At 41.3% G+C, this 15,748-nt stretch overlaps 1 pseudogene; it reads left to right on the top strand.

Moving 5' to 3' along the window:
- Positions 1-914: 914 nt before the first annotated feature.
- LOC149280832 (transcriptional repressor p66-alpha-like) lies at positions 915-11,341 on the top strand (annotated as a pseudogene).
- The last annotated feature ends 4,407 nt before the right edge of the window (positions 11,342-15,748 follow it).

Below are 15,748 nucleotides of genomic sequence, written 5' to 3'. Positions count from 1 at the left end.
TTACTTTGTGTGTAGAGTGAGGGTGTCTCCCTTGTAATGATATATGGCTTATAACACAAGAAGTTATGTGGCATTCATACCGCTCTACTGTATGCATGCAGTGCACTTGGTGAAATGGATTTTTTTTTTTGTTTACCATTTAATTCGTCGTCAAGCGCACTTCTAATGTGGATTTTGAGATTTGAAAGTCCAAGGGTCTTTTGCATTACAAAAAGCCTTGATGAGGTATATCTTACCCATTTTACATAGCATTCACCTGAATGATGGCTGCTGTACAACATCCCTCTTATGTGACGGTAGTTCATGGTTGTCCGTCTTTTGACAGCAGCAGTCAAAGGCTAAAATGTCTAGAAGTATTCTTCCATTGCCTGTGCTTTGCAGAAACGTGTTACTGTCCCTTTAAGGGTGATGCTCCCTTGGACTCTGTACAGGAATGCCAGAAGCAGCAGGCTGGCCCTGGGGGAAGGGGGGGTGCAGTGGGGGAGAGCAGGAGCAGGCGGGTGTTGGTGTCGTGTTGGTGTCACTGCAAGGGGTTAACGCCACTCACAGCTCGTTGTCTAGAACCAGTTCAGGCCGGTTTTCCAGAAAGTGCTTTTGTGTCTCCAACAGCATCCTGGGAAATAAAGAGTAGGGTCACGTGGGGACTTGTGATGTCACGACGCAATACCACCTGGGGTCCGCTCTTTGCTTTCAAAACTGCAGTAAATGCTCATATTTTGGAGTGAGTGTAGTAAAACTGTCAGATACATTTTTTGTATAGGGTTAACCGCCTGTGTAATTTTTTGTTGTTGTTGAAACTATAGGATAAATCCTACACAGTGACGTGTAGAATTGTAGCCTGACAATGGTAACATCTAACTGTCCACTGTTGTCCACATTAACGCAAATGTTTTCCTTCCCGATAGATTGGCACAATGACAGACGAAGCATGTCGGACACGGAGTCAAAAGCGAGCACTGGAGAGAGAGGTGACCCAGAATGATGTAGACAGTAAAAAGCTGAAACTAGAAAAAGGACTGTTGGATATGAGCGGAGATGGGGAACTCCTTGTGAAGGCAGACCCTGGACCTGGCAAAGTACCTGGATTACTGAAAGGAGGAGAAGTGAAGGCCACGATCAAAGTGGAGGTACAGACTGGAGATGAGCCGATGGACATGAGCACCTCAAAAAGGTGAATCTTGTAAAAGTCTCATGCATACGTGGCTTTGTTTAGGGAGAGTTAAAGTGATGCTGGGTCAGAGTTTGACTTGATACACCCAGTCATTATTTATTGTTTTGTGTGAGTAGAATCCAAGGTTCGATACAGAAAGTGAAAAAGGCAGGTGAGTTAGTCACTGATGTCATCTGATGCAGACTCCCAACATGGAATGCAGTGTCAACAAACCATATATATCACACACTGAATCATGCTAAATTCTAAGAATCTCCTCAAATATGCAGGTGTAGAGTCTGGGCATTAGGTGGTAAGTACAGTATAGGCAAAATTTATGCAGCGCTTAATACAATACATAAAACTTGATATTTATTTTTTTTTGTTTTGTATATAAAATATATTGGTCTCCCATTGGATGGATTAATACACTAAATATTTTACCCCTTAACAGAAAGTAGATATGAGCTCTTGGTGTCTGTCCCTTTTCTGTTACCACACTGCCACCCTGTGGCTGTTTTGTTGAGTGTCCTTAATGTTTGTGTACAAGTAGTGATCCACTTTCTCTTCTCCTGGATGTCTTGAGTCTTGCAAAGTTAGACCGGTCACATCAAATCCAACCTGTGTTTAAAAATATTAAAAACCGCTCATATCCCATAAGCATCAAAATCCTGTATACTCTGCTTTTATGGGACTAATTTAGTGTTCCCTGTGAGGCCAGACTATTTTACATACAAAGCTCTTACTAGTGTGTGCAGCCTGTCGCCGACTTGTTTGTTCTGAACTGTTGATGACTGTAGGTATGGCACTACAAGGGTTATAAATAAAATGAAGGCGTTGACCAGGTAAACGGATTTAATAATTGTTCAATGTTGATTATATAAAGTATTTTAAGATAACTGGCGTGGTATTAATTTTCCCGCTAGACCCAGAATGAGATTATGAAAGGGCTACGGTAATATGGACGTTTCTTGGAGTTTTTACATTTGCCCCATGGTGTGTGTGTGAAGGCTTGTAGGCTTGTGATGTTTCCGTAGGCAAAATTCCCTATAGTATTGTTCATCATGATGGATTTACCGGTAATTTAAATAAACTGACGTGCATATGCTTCTTAGTTTACTAGTTGTGCCTAACCCTTTTGGTGAGCCAAACCCAATGCTTGGCCTTAAGTAGAGTATTTTGGTCTGATTTACCTCTAATTTAACGGATAATGGCCTATAATCCCGATAAGACTTAAAATACTAAAAGGCAAGCACGCATATACCTATATATTTTATATATACTGTATATATAATATATCCTGTCACTCATATTTTGTACTTCACATTTTATTACATGTCATGATCTAATGCATCTTAAAATGTCAGCATGTGAGATTTTGTGTTGATCTGAAAATGAAATGTTTCAGCTTTTTTTTTTTTTTTTTTTTTGTGGAAATCTCTTCATTGGCATACTGAATAATCAAGCTTTGGGTGGTTTAGCATTGTTAATGCTAGCTGTTATTAGGGCAGTTGTGGCATTAGCTATGAATCTGTTTTAAGAACTGTTTGCTTAAACGTTATAACAAGACAATGTAATCTCGCCATCTGCTTGGCTCTTGTGATTAAAATGTTCTCAAAGTGTGTGGACACATGGCCATCACACCTGTATGTGCTTGTTGGACATTAGCAGCCTGCCCTCTTCCAGGAAGGCTATACACAGGACTTTAGCGTTTGTCTGTGGGAATTTGCGCCCATCCAGCTAAAAGCCTTTGTGAGTTCAGGTGCTGATGGACGACATGTTTAAAAGCCACACATGTTCCTCCACTCCTAGCTGCTCAAACCACATATTTTATGGACATTGCTGGATCAGGAAAGGGCCTTCCCCAAACTAATGTTGCATAGTTGGAAGCATACTGTTTTCTAAAATGACTGTATGCTGTGGCATTAATGTCGCCCTTCACTGGAACTGAGGGGCTTGCGTCCAGTGGCGGCGAGCTCTACCCCACTCCAGCCAGCGCTTGTCGTTGCACATGTTGCATGCTTTAGCACTCGATGGCCCGCTCTGTCGGTGCGCATAGTCTGCTGCTTTACTCCTGGAAGCTTCTGCCTCCCAGTAATGGCGCAGACAAAGGACCTGTTGGTGACAGGAAAGTTCTCCTATTGAAATCAGTAGTTACACGTGTACATGGACCTGCGTGCAGTGTTTGTCGAGCCAGTGCTGGAGCTGGATGGATGCCTGTGTATCTTACGGAAGGCGATGTGTTGGCCTGAGCACCTCACCTGCATGGCGTAGTGCTGGGTGGTATGGAAAGGGGCAAATGCGCGTGGGAACACTGCAGCCAGATCAAAATATGCACAGCACTTTTAATCTGCTCTTCTATCTTACTTTTGTTAAACGCCTGCTGCCCTAGTAACTAGTGTATCCAGGTAGCTAAGGCTGCAGAATTTCATCTGGATTTTGTCACCTGAGAAATGTTTCATCTTGCTAGAAACTGACCTTGGATAAGTCATGTAATTCTAGCTGGTACTGTACACGCACCCGCCATGTATAAAACCAGACGCTTCCAGCTTACCAATGGGTGTAAAGGAAGAGGGGAACCCTGTTTTGGGGTGATTCGCAGGGTTTGACACTTTGTCCTCCAGCAGGGCCTGTTCCCAGCTCTTTAACTTTGTATAGGATTGTCACCTAAATGTGAATACATAGCAGCTAGCCAATCGGTGGCAGCAAATGACTCATCGGTAAGGTGTATATCACATGTGCTGAGGTTTGTTTGACAGGCAACGAACTGCATATGATGCTGATGGATCCCTGTCTAGATGTACAGTATCTCACAAAAGTGAGTACACCCCTCACATTTTTGTAAATTTTATATCTTTTCATGTGACAACACTGAAGAAATGACACTCTGCTACAATGTAAAGTAGTGAGTGTACAGCCTGTATAACAGTGTGAATTTGCTGTCCCCTCAAACCTTGGCAAAAAAGTGAGTGCACCCCCCCCTTTTGAGTGCACCCGTACAGGTTTACACATTTGCTCTGTCTCTGGCAGCTGCTGGCAATGCTAAGAATGTGAGATTTACTGGCTTTGTGCGCCATCTAGTGGCAGCATCATAGTTAGCATCATTGTTCTTGCACCTTTTGATCTATTAGCTGGCTGATTATGTTTTCGATTAATCGGAAAATAAAATGTAAATTTTTCATAGATTTAAGATAATTTAAAGAACAAACTGGATGTTAAAAACAAATAGAATAAAAAAAACTTCGGGAAAAATGCATTTGTTTTTATTTCCCAACCTGCCCCTCAAGTTATTCACACCTGAGCGCAGGCTTGCCACACTGCCTCCCACGTATGCCTTATATACCCTGATATGCCACATACCCCCAGATACGCCACTCTGTCCTCCCCACATATGCCACATACCCCCAGATATGCGACTGTGCCCTCTGATATGCCTTATACCCGATTTATAAAACGAAGGGTATTTTTCGGAGCATTTGCTATAGAAAAACACATCTTATATTTGATAAAATCGAATTGTTGGCAACGATTTTCATTATCTGTTGTTGCAGCCCTAGTTAACTAAGTTTGCTGTTAAAGTTTTGGTTTCTAGTAACTGGATGAGTTTTTGGTAACTTCTGTATCCTTACCTGCCGTACGTGTTATTGCTGGTGACAAGGTTCACATGCAAGTACAATGTATGAAAGGAGTCTCCTAGGTCCTGATTTCCAAACACATGCAACTTGAAGTGGGGTAGATTCTTCCTATGCCAGACTGCCCCTTTTGCTAGGTGTTACAGTATGCCAACTAGGGCTGCAACTAACGATTATTTTCATAATCGATTAGTTGGCCGATTATTTTTTCGATTAATCGGGTAAAAAAAAATATGCAAATTTTTCGTTTATTTTAAATAAAAACGTATAATTTACAATGGCATTTCACGATTCGCCTTCTTATTTTACTGACATAATAATTAAAGCTATATTTTAACAAGAACTCAAAAAATACCAAAAAAAGCTTTACTAGTAAATATTCATGTAAACTATTTTTGCCCAGTTATGCACATCTCACCCCCAGCTTGCCTCTCTGTCCCAGAAATGCATATCAGGAGGGGTATAAGGCATATCAGGGGACAGAGTGGCATATAGGAGGTATAAGGGGATACCTCCTATATGCCACTCTGTCCCCTGATATGCATTATACCCCTCCTGATATGCCTTATAGCCCCCTATATGCCACTGATATGCCACTTTGTCCCCTAATATGCCACTGTGCCCCCTGATATGCCTTATAGCCCCATATATACCACTGTGCCCTCCTGATATGCCTTATAGCCCCCTATATACCTTTACCCTTGATATGCCACCATGCCCCGATATGCCTTTTACCCCGATATGCCACTGTCCCCCCTGATATGCCTTATAGCCCCTTTATGCCACTGTCCCCCCTGATACACCTTATAGCGCCTTTATGCCACTGTCCCCCCTGATACACCTTATAGCGCCTTCATGCCACTGTCCCCCCTGATACACTTTATAGCGCCTTCATGCCACTGTCCCCCCTGATACACTTTATAGCGCCTTCATGCCACTGTCCCCCCTGATACACCTTATAGCCCCTTTATGCCACTGTCCCCACTGATATGCCTTATAGCCCCTTTATGCCACTGTGCCCCCTGATATGTCTTATGCCCCCCCCGATATAAGAAAAACTGACATCACTAAAATTGTTTTTTATATTTATTAAATATAGACAAAAAAAATACACAATACAATATAAATATATATAAATATATGGACAATAAATCAAATATTATAGACATAAAAAAAACCCACAAATGCACATAATTAATAGATCCCGCAAAAATTCTACCTGCCCCACCAGGGGTTAATATATCAACAGAAGAAACACAGGGCAAATGAGCATAAAAATAAAGATAATACTTACCCAGTGCTGCTTACTTGTCCTGTTTTTCTTCTGTTGATATATTAACCCCTGGTGGGGCAGGTGGAAGTGGCAGCGAGATGAAGTACCGGAGGTTGCGCACATCGCGCACTAAAATCCAAATCCCCTGCAGGCGCTGCACGGGACCTGGATCCTCTCCGGCAGCCGGTAGGGGTCTGTGTGATGCGCGCAGACAGCCGCTTCTCCCCTCCGCTTCCGTTGGGGCTTCCATGATGGAAGCCGCACCGGAAGGTCACGTGACGCCGGGTTCAGTAATAGAAGCCCCGGCGGAAGTGGAGGGGAGAAGCGGAAGGGGAGAAGCGGAGGATGTCTGTGTGTTTTGCACAGACCCTCACCGGGTGGCAGAGAGGATCCAGGTCTCCTGCAGCTCTGCGGGGGGTCTGGATTCTACAGTTATAATCCGATCTCGGTTTGAGATCGGATTATAGAAGGACGGGAGTTTTTCAGAGCGTTTGCTCTGAAAAACATAATTTTATAAATCGATAAAAATCGATTCAACTAATCGATTATGAAAATCGTTAACAACGATTTTCATAATCGATTATTATCAATTTTATCGATTCGTTGTTGCAGCCCTAATGCCAACAAAGCAGCAGTATGAGCAAGTGCTTTTCTGGCCATCTGTCTATGCAAATTCCCCCTGTTAAGTGCGCCTCATTTCATGCGGACCACCAGACAGGAACAAATCACAGTACTCAAATACTTTAAAACTTCTGTCACTCTTCCAAATACATTTTACTGTTCTGTACATGAAACAAACTTTTCTGTCCTGCTGTTGAGCAGTACATACAATAAGCAATACCATGTGCCAAACCTGTAAACAAAATACATCCGCTTAAAGCAAACTGACAAAGCGATACAAGCGGTAGGTAATCTAAATGAATGAACAGCTCAAAGCTTTGTTTGACTTTAAGGTTTCCTGCGTCATGTTGGATAGTAGCAGTACCCACAGCCTCCAAACTGTTGAGAGCACAGATCAAATGCGTAAAATGTTTGGGAGATTTTCATGGAGCCTGCTAAATGTACTATGAGTAGAGATGTCTGTAGCAGTGGCGTCTATACATTATGCTCCCATTATGATTTCCGCGGCATGTGAAAGCTGGGAATACCAAGATCTGCACTGAAAGGCAAATGGAAGGCCTGGCTTGATTTCATTCTCACATTTTAGTCATGTCACTTTTTTTTTTTTTTCCTGTGGTTTAGAGTGTTCAATTTTTTTTTCTTTAGTGAGATTAAGAGAGAAAAAAGGGTCCCATCTCCAGATGTCATTGTATTATCTGATAACGAGCCCTCCAGTCCTCGGATGAACGGTTTGACCAAGTCAGCCAAAGAGCCCAAATCAGAGACTTTCTTGGTAAGTTTGTTAAACGGTATTTGGCAAGTGTTCTGTTTTTAGATTTAGTCGATGTGGCCGTATACTAGAAAGAAGATTAGGAGACCTACTGGCAACTTGGCATATTGGATGTAGAGCTATTGTCGGCTACATTACCAGGCTTCTGTTTATGATCTTTTTACATTTAATTTTTTATCGCCTCTCCTAGTTATTGCAGAGGAGCAGTCCAGAGGAGCGGGACAGAATAATTAAGCAACTTAAGGAGGAGTTACGGTTAGAGGAAGCGAAACTGGTTCTGCTGAAGAAACTTCGACAAAGCCAGATCCAGAAGGAGACTGCCCCTCAGAAGGTAAGCAGTAACTGTTTCTTTTGCACAAAGGGAAATCCTGTAGGTGTTTTGTTTGTATTATAGGTCTTACATATTTTTCTGTCCTGTATCAAGGTAACCTCACGGATTTCAGGCACAGTTATTCCTCCCCCCTTGGTCCGAGGAGTACAGCAGGCACCTTCCAAGCAGTCAACGCAGATTGTAATGCCAACTCTTGTTAGAGGAGCACAGGTAAACTTCTTATCCCTTTCCTCCTTATGTCATGGTGGCAAAATAAGTCATGCATATACTAGATATATCCGATGCATTACATTTAAAATGAACACCGTACGTGCTACGGGCCAAGAACTTTTGACGAGGGTAGAGAATTTAAGCCTGAGTTTATAGGCACTGCAAAGCTTTACTCTTAAAACATGGGGGTTGCCGCAATTTGCAGTTAATAAAGCTACAGTTTTGTTAGGAACCCTGTGCATAGCCTATGAAAATTGAACAAATTGTTATCGTTGCACAGAAGTAGTTGATCTGCTGTTACATAGGTACTGTGTGTGTGTGTATGTATGTATGTATATATATACATACACAGTACCTATGTAATTATATTGTTTGGTTATGAAACTGTGTCCTTTCCTATATTGGCAGCAGACAAGCAGTTCTTCAGTGTTAATGAGTAAGGACAACCTGAATATAGCAGGAATGTTGAATTGTATGTGGCACACACATTCAGCTTGGTCACAAGACGTTTTGTCCCCATTGTTTGAGGGCAGTCACACTCATGTGGGTGATCATTTCACCCTCCACCTCCAAAGTGTGACTTATGGTTTCTGTCATGCATTTTTCTGTTTGGAGACCTCATAATATTGTTTATACGGGCTTTGATATTTCATTACACAAGATTTTTAAATTTAGTGTTAGTCCTCTCTTGTCTGCAGCATGATGTGTTTAACAATATAGACAAAAACTGAAGCTGGCACTACCCTCATTCTGATTACTCCTTTTCCCATTCATGATTTCCTCTTTCCACTGCACCCTCCCTCCTACCATCAGCCCATCTCTGTATCTCCCCACCAGATTCACAATATCAGACAACACCCAAGCACTGGACCTCCTCCACTACTGCTGGCCCCTCGGGCATCTGTACCCAGTGTCCAGATGCAAGGTCAAAGAATAATCCAGCAAGGTTTAATCCGTGTGGCCAATGTACCAAACACAAGCCTTTTAGTCAACATACCGCAGGTGAGTGAAAATAGTGCCTGTAAGGGTTAGAAAATGTCTAATGAAAGTGCTACTGTTACACTGCATTAAAGCACACTGTTTTCCCTAATTCGAAGTCTTTCGAGTTGTCTTGCGTGCACAACAGGATGTGTGTATACTGCCCCTTTCCTTGATGTCCAAATCCAGTCTTGTCTATCTGAAAGGTGTGCTGCTGGAGTCATTGCTGATGCCAGTCTCGTGTGTTAATGCATTTCTTATACCTAATAGATGTTCTATACCAATACCTTACCTGAGTTTAATGCATTCCTTACATAGGCATCCCCAACGTCTTTGAAAGGGTCGACAGGCAACAGCATCTCTGCTAGCGTTTCATCAAACGATTCCCCTGCCAGCCGGCAAGCTGCTGCTAAGCTAGCCCTTCGCAAGCAGTTGGAAAAGACCTTGCTTGAAATCCCTCCCCCGAAGCCTCCGGCGCCTGAACTAAACTTTCTGCCAAGTGCGGCTAACAATGAGTTCATCTACCTGGTGGGGCTGGAAGAGGTGGTGCAGAATCTGCTGGAGACCCAAGGTGACCTTGAACAGAGGACATGAAATGCACAATGACATTTAGGAGTAACAGAGGGAGGGTGCATCTTAAATAGTTAAAATCTTTATTAGGCACTTTTAAAGTCTTTCTGCTAATAGGTCTTGTATTTCCATCACACCTTTAGCTCATGAAGGCTGTAAAAATATGTAATTACTACTTGTTTTGTTTAGTAGAACTTGTGTTGTTCAGCCTGTGCTTAATGAAAGCCTCACCCTGACAGGTAAAACGGTGCCGGCACCTTCCTCCCGTGAGCCTTACAGCTGTGCCCAGTGCAAGACTGACTTCACTAGCCGCTGGAGGCAGGAGAAGAACGGGACCATCATGTGTGAGGTGTGCATGACCACCAACCAGAAGAAGGCATTGAAAGCAGAACACACAAACCGACTGAAGGCGGCCTTTGTCAAGGCTCTACAGCAGGAGCAGGAGATCGAGCAGCGGATATTGCAGCAGAGCTCATCCCCTGCGCAAACCAAGGCGGAGCACACTGTGCAGCACCACTCTTTGAAACAGGTGAGCAGAGGGGCAGCTAAAACTGTTCTGAGAATAAGCTGTAGCTAGATGTTTGCAGATGAATTTGTATTGTGTAGAGAAAGCACTATAGACCAGTGTACTTTTTGTACATCCCTGATGTATTTCCCCCACATCTTTGTCCCCCCCCCCCCCGCCTATGTGGTAAACAAGCATTTTTCTCTTGCTATGATCTTTGGTAAGCACACAAAAAAATATTTCTTTTAAACTCTTCTCTCCTAGAGTACAACACCAATCTCACGTGGATTATCAGGGACCACCCGAGGTGTTTTGCACACTTTCCCCCCTACGACCAAGGTGCAGAATGCTGCCACCCATGCCAATCGGTCGGTTAAACCTGGAGAACGTTCTATGAACAAGGGCAACATGGCATCAGGAAACTGGAAAAAGACCCAGATTAATGCAGGTAATGAATCCTATCCTCCTATCCTCAAAAATACCAAAAAACTTTTTTTGAGAATTGGGCCTTTTTCCTATGTCTGGTTTATCCGCTAAGGTCTTTTGTGTGAATTGAAACATGTAACCACTGCTTTTACTGATTAAGCACATCAGAACCACCTGTCCCTGGACAACGAAGTGCCTGAGATCAATACCTCGCCCCATTTGTCTCCTCTCTGCTAGCTCTTAGTATTTTTCTAAACTGCAACAACGAGGGTTAGTTATAAAGAACAGTATAAGTGCAGCATCTAAAAAGCGGACTGGTCACACTTGGAACTAGCGTATGTTCCAGCATCGTTTCAATACATAGCTTGTGTGAGGATTCATAAGAATTACAAAGTTCCCGTTCATGAGACACTTTTGCAACAAATATTATATAGAGGCTTTTAATTTTCCGATGTACTAATTTTTCCTTCTTTTAGGCTCAGACCTTGATAGTTCCTTGCTCTTGTATTAGAGTCCTGTCTATAAGCTTGTCGCATTGCGGTTTAAACTGAAACATGGTTATTTTATATAGTGCCATCGTATTTCTTAGCGCTGTACAATGGATAGACGGCCCATAATGCTTTTATGTACTCAAATGTCTGTTGTATTGGATATAGTTTGGTTCCCCCCTTTGCAGATAACATTTACAGGTTGTTTACGTTCTAATTTTGAAAGCTATCACTAACAAGTATTACCCTCCATTTCCTAGGAGGAACTTTAACCTTTGTGAATCCTGGCCTCACTGTGCACAAGTCGTCAGCTGTGGACCGTCAACGGGAATACCTCCTAGATATGATTCCTTCTCGTTCTATTACTCAGTCATCAACGTGGAAATAATGAATGCAGGACCCAGAAATGACAGAATAATCAGACACACGAATAACCTAAGCAGACCTATAGAACGTGAGAGTAACAAATGGGCCACCTCAATGCACTGTCCTCCATCTATAACTGTGCAATGAAGGATGGTCCTATTCTACCACTCTCCCAGTCCTGCTTCTTTTTCTACCACCAGTTTGTCGCAAGATGGGTATCTGGGCAGCAGATTTACTGGTGTGGCGTTTCCGAGGAAAAAGTGTGCAGGAAGAAGGCAGACGGCTGTTTATCCTCCTCTCCTATGGTTTAAAAGATGTGTTCTTCACATCTATAAACATGCATTTTTTTCCTGCTTCATAATGTTATGCCCCTTAAAAAAGACAGTGCTTTGCCCCCTTTCAGTTCCATTGGAAGTGTCACCAAGCTCTCCCATTTCACAGCACAGTTCTGATGGTGTAACAGGATTGAGTGTTGATGGGTTTGTTTTTTTTGTTTTTTTACCTCCCCTGCATGGTTACACAAATCAGGTCCACATCCGACCTTGTTGGCACAAGCCTGGTCGGAAAAAGCATTTGTTGGAAGTAACAGTTATAGATGCAGATATATAAATATATAAATATATACATACAAAGTTTATTACCCATCCTGGCCTTTTCTAAGGACTGTGAAGTGATGGCATTTGAGACATGAAGAAGGATATTGCAATCAAGAAATATAAGTTCAGTATCTCTTCTAAAACTTGTTATGCATAATTTTCATTGGACATATTTGTGAAGGTTTAACTAACATGGTGGTGGGGAGAGTTGCTACATTAAACCTCCTCTTTAGATAAAATGCTGCATTATTACAGAATTTGGTTTTCAAAGTCTCTTGTGCAGCTCCCCCAATTTCTCTGTTCAGTGTGCATTGAATCATTGCATAGTAAAAGAATAGGTAAATCGGGGACACTCTCTTAAATTTTCCTCCTATCCCTTGCATCATTGTATTCTGCTGTTCCATTTTCTGACAATTCACCTTTCTTTCTCTTTGCAAAATCACGTTGCTATTTAAGGCAGTGGGAGATGAAGGATTGAAAAATTAAAGTTAATAAACTATGAAATCCTCGCCTCCCTTACAAATGTTCGTTTTAATCCTTTTTTTTTTTTTTTTTTTTTTTATTATTTTCTTTCCTACATGTTTGTGGATATAAATGTTAGATATGTTTGATATGCCGTTGTATAGGTCTAAGGCTTATTTTTATTTGTGGGTTGGCAGGGTTTTTTCTTTCTGTTGCATTAAAGCCCTTGAATTTAAACTTCCCCCCCCTTTGTGTGGAAGAAAACATTGTGTGAAAAAAGCTTTTTTTTTTTTGTTTGTTTTTTTATTTTCCCATTCCATCATTGTAGGGGCTGCATTCAGTAGTAGAAAAATGAATATGAGTTGCCCCCCCCACTCAAATATGCCACTTTTTCTTCCTGTTTATTTTGTATATTCACTATAGTCCCCAGGTATTGGTGTCTATGTAGGCAACATCCAATATTTTATAGGTAATCAATTTTTCTGTGCAAGTTTGCATTCCTGTGGCTGCTCAGAGATTGATACGTGTACCTATAGATATAATCTATACACTTTGATATATATATTTTTTTTATTTTTTACGTTGCAAGAAACCATGCCACTTTTTTTCCTGTTCTTTCCTTTTCGTAAAAAAAAAAACCAAAAACACAAAACCCTCGCCTTTTAATTATGGGAATCGGCCCGTTTGGCAAAACCAGAGCTTCCTTTTAGATCCAAGTTTCATAGCCTAATAATAATAAAATCAATCTGGGGGGCATTTTTTCTTAGCTGACATTCTCTGTACGTTACATTGGGGAGGTCCTGTTCAGGAAGGAAGAATTATATTCACGTTATTACACCCTCAACAGTACTCTTCCTTACTTTTTGCAAGAGGACTAATCCTAGAGTGCATTTTTTGATTGCACATCTATCTTTTAGGGGTGCCGTATTTTGACTTTGTGGGAAAAGAATAGTGTGTGCCTGCCAGAGTGTGTAGGAGATCTGGGATGCCCCATCTTTGATAGACCTAGCCGTTTCTATTTAATCACACTGGCCAGAACGCATCTGAATAATATTAATAAATAACTAAGCCTACCTGACTGTTGTCTTTATTTTCCTGCTGTTTTGTATATGGTGATTCTCTTGCCCCTTAAACCCACACTCCACGTAAACAATAAGTAGCGTTGTATGAAGGTACTCAGGCTCCGATCTTCAGCCGGGATTTTGTGATATCTAAGCTTAAAGACGGCCAACTTGGTCAAACTGGTTAAAAATTTATTTAAATGATTTGTGATCGAAGGAAGATAGAGAGAGAGGGGGAAATCTTTGCTGGTCTGGAGATTGGGACTTAAACAGGTAAAGGGTGGTGCTTTCCTGGGAAATAGCTTGGCTTGTAATTTTTAACCTGTTTTTGTAATATTATGTATCCTCTTTCAGTGCCAAAGGAATTGAAAAGATTTTAAGAGAAATGCTTGATTATTTCTAGTCATTAGTGTGAGCCATACTAGTGTCTCCCAATATATCCTTTCTAAATGCTTAGACTAATTCTCCCGGAACTCCTAATATAAACCAATGCGTATTAAATTCTTCTTTAATATGCATTCTTCCAAAAAATTAAGCACTAACCTAACATAGACATTACTACTTCCGTGATCCAATTTTAAAGCAGTCAGTCGTAGGGAAGCCCTCCCACTGAAATCAATAGGAAGCAATGGAGGAGAGTACATCACGGGTGGCACAATATGTTCCCCAGTAGGGTATTTAGCTGGCGGTTGGAAGAAGACATTCTGCAGGGTCCCCCATGCACAAAACGGACCTCATGAAACACAGCATATGTCATACGCCTTGAATATATGTATTTTATTAAGCGCTGTGTAAATTGTTGGTGCTATATAAATAAAAGATATGTTAAAGAAGCAGTGAAAGAAAATATGATCTAGCCAGTCTGTTCTAAGTGCCTGAAGATCCCATCTATTATAAAATGGGACCAAAAAACCCCCACAAATAGTACTCTGATGAAGCAAAAGATAATTATCAAACTTACAATTTTGAAAATAATGAAGATGCCTTTTGTGGAGAAATTTGCTCCTAGAGTGTAAGTTTGCAGTCGGGGTCCTCTCTACCTAATGTATGTCATAGCCCTTAAGTATATAGTGTAGGAAGTGCTGAGTAAATTAAATATAATGAAACCGCCTCTTCAAACAATTACAACAGACATGCTACGTAATTTTAGTATTTTTTTCTTGATTTTATTACACTTTCACTTTTTCAAATACTTTTTCCTGTTTACTTCTATACATTAAACTGCAAACGATGGTTATGTTAAATGGACAGGCTTTCAAAATGCCTTTTTTTTTATTTTTTATTAATGTACATTTTGTCACTGGCATTGGACTTTCCTGCTTTTCTCCTGTCCTGAAAACAGCATACTTGTTTACTCTTAATGCAAATGATCTATAGCATTCCCATTGATGTTAGTGGGAGCAGAGTGTCCATTGCAATACTGAAAATAGTTACTTATATGTATACTATCTGAGGGTACATGTAGGTGCCTGCCACCACTCTCTATTTTCATGTCATCCCCCGCAAGAAGAGACCATAGCTCTTGGGAGATCAGGTCGATAAAAGGAGCCTGTATCTAATCCTTGGGTGTTTCGTGAGGTGTTTTTTTTTTTATTTTTTTAATTATTAAAATAGCAGCCCTTGAGCGAGCTTTCATGTACCTTGGCTTGCTAGCTCCCACTCGGGTGGAAGACCTGCTCCCGAATGCATATAATGACTATACATGAGGATATGCATTATGGTTTCTAAGTAGACTTGGCCGGTGACAGAAGGCACTAGTCCTTGAAGACCTCCGAATTGCAGAGAATTACCAGGCTGACATTACCACCACCTGTGTAGGGAATGCATATAGGGCAAAGTGTTTCTGGACGAATTTGTAGTCTTGCTGATGAACTTGTGAGTTTTTCCATGTGCTTTCTGTTGTAATGTGCCAAAGTAGGTTCCTGGTTTCCTCTTTGTCTCCTGTATATCGCGTTGCTGGTCTACACTTATTTGTCATGCTTTGTTGACTTTCCTCAGACATACCTTAATTTTCCTGGCTTTCTGAAACTGCAAAGCTACATTATCCGACTCTGGCAGAAAGCTATACTCTATTTGTCTCAGAGTGATACAAGAAACATACACTGATATAAAAGAATGGAAATGTTTGTCTACTTAAGCCCTAACTTCTTTTTTTTGGAGCAAAGCTTGCAGGCCCCTACTTTAGTAATCCTTTGTGAAAATATTTTTGTTAATCAGCTTTGGAGCTAGTTTCCATCTGAAGAGGAAGGAGAATTGAAGGAAGCCACCACCTTCCAGGTGCTAGAAGCAAGTTGTTGGATTATTCCAGCA

This window comes from Sceloporus occidentalis, unplaced genomic scaffold, assembly GCF_023333645.1.
Source record: "Sceloporus occidentalis isolate IW3139 unplaced genomic scaffold, rSceOcc1.0.p SCAF_145, whole genome shotgun sequence".
Taxonomy (NCBI): Eukaryota; Metazoa; Chordata; class Lepidosauria; order Squamata; family Phrynosomatidae; genus Sceloporus; species Sceloporus occidentalis.
The sequence above is the reverse complement of the archived record's forward strand: the minus strand, read 5'-3'. Positions and strand labels throughout refer to the sequence as shown.